The following is a 1,943-nucleotide window of genomic DNA, read 5'->3' as shown; positions in this document are numbered from 1 at the left end:
TTGTTCACAATAAAACAAGGATCCAAGGAAGTGTTGAGGGCCTACATCAAAAGGTTTAACTAAGTGGTGATGGACATCCTATTGGTAAGTACCTTCTCACAAGGACTTATAGAGGGTGAATTTTTTTACTCACTCATTTGAAGCTGCCAAAAAACTTAGACCAGCTGCTCGAATTCTCCAATGAATACATCAATGTGGAGGATGCCCAAGCAGCATAAAGGAAGGAATTGACAACTGAGCCTACCGCCACCCCTGAATGTCGGCTGGCCAACAACAACCAACAACCAAAAGGGCCGCGGGCAGGAGTTACCTAGTAGTACCAGGAAAATCGAATGCATGTCATTCAGCATGTCGAAGCAGAGCGGCCACGGGCTTCGAAGTCCCAACCATAGGTGCAGCTATTCTGCTCATATCATTGTTCGGCGACACATAATATAAGAGATTGTTATGACTTGAAGCTGGGGGCAAGCCGACTAACACCTCAGAGGTTCCATCGTCGATCACCCTCTCCTGATCGACACCGTCTTCGCCGCCGAGTGGGAGGCCAACGGGAAGAAGCGAGATGGCGACCGTACAACGGCAACATCGGCCCCATCGAAAGAATGATGCAAGTCCCTCCCGAGTTTCCACCAAGTGGGATCATCCATCTGCATGGGAAGAGAAAAATTGAAGAAATACCACTCGGGCGACATGGGAATGATTGCTAGAGGGTGATCCCCAGATCGTTCCAGGTCGACGACCTAGTGTGAAAGAAAGTGAAGTTGGTCAGTGATGTCACCAAATTAGAGGCACCATGGGGAGGCTCATACAAGGTTATTCGGAAGCTCAGCTCAAGATTCTACTATTTACAAGATGAGAGTGGGCGAAATCTAGAGCAGCCTTGGAGCGCTAACCATCTCCAGCCTTACCGAGTGTCGGCTATAAACTCTTGCTTTTCATTTGTAAATAGATGAGAGGTGGCTATAAATCCATGAGTTAGAAAACATCAATAGTCGAGAGGCGACTATAAACCCAGGAACAACGAGGAAGCCACAACAGAGCAGCGGCTATAAACTCTTGCTTTTCATTTGTCGACAATCAAGCGACGACTATAAACCCTTGAGTTAGAAAACATTAATAGACGAGTGGCGAATATAAACCTAGGACCAATGAAGGAGCAACAGCCAAGCAGCGACTATAAACTCTTACTTTTCAATTGTGAACAGCCGAGCGACGACTATAAACTCTTGAATTAGAAAATATCAACAGTCGAGCAGTGACTATAAACTTAGGACCAACGAGAAAGCAACAATAGAGCGGCGGCTATAAACTCCTGAGTTAGAAAATATCAACAGTCGAGCAACAACTATAAATCCTTAAACAGTAAATATGGACAGTCGAATAGTGACTATAAACCCTGGATTCAAGGAGAAAGTTTTATAAGCCGAGCGGTGGTTATAATCCCTTGAACATTGATTATCATACAACCGAGCGACGACTATAAACCCAAGTGCAAGCTAAGAGTAAACTATAAACAGCCGAATGACAGCTATAAACTCAAGCACGATAGCGAATTAATAGTCGAGCGACGATTATAAACCCTTGAACTGTAAATTGTAAACTATAAATAATCGAGCGGTAGCTATAAACCCTGAGTAGTAAATCATAAATAGTCGAGTAGTGACTATAAATCTCGGTTCAACAGCCGAGCAGCAGCTATAAATCCTAAATTCTAAGTTCAAAGAAAAATCAAAAGTCGAGCGACGGCTATAAAATCTAGTGGCAGTCATCGAAATTTTTGAATAAAAATGCAAGTGTCCTTCGAGCGGAGAGGAATCTTCGCATGAAAATGCTAAGTGTGGGAGATAGTCGACCCGATCGAGCTAAGCGTCCATTCTTATTTTCTACAACGGGATGCAGCTTGGTCGCGAGCGGAGATATTTAACCTAGAAGTCCTTTAGCCG

Source organism: Zingiber officinale, chromosome 1B (genome assembly GCF_018446385.1).
Source record: "Zingiber officinale cultivar Zhangliang chromosome 1B, Zo_v1.1, whole genome shotgun sequence".
NCBI lineage: Eukaryota > Viridiplantae > Streptophyta > Magnoliopsida > Zingiberales > Zingiberaceae > Zingiber > Zingiber officinale.
The sequence above is the reverse complement of the archived record's forward strand: the minus strand, read 5'-3'. Positions refer to the sequence as shown.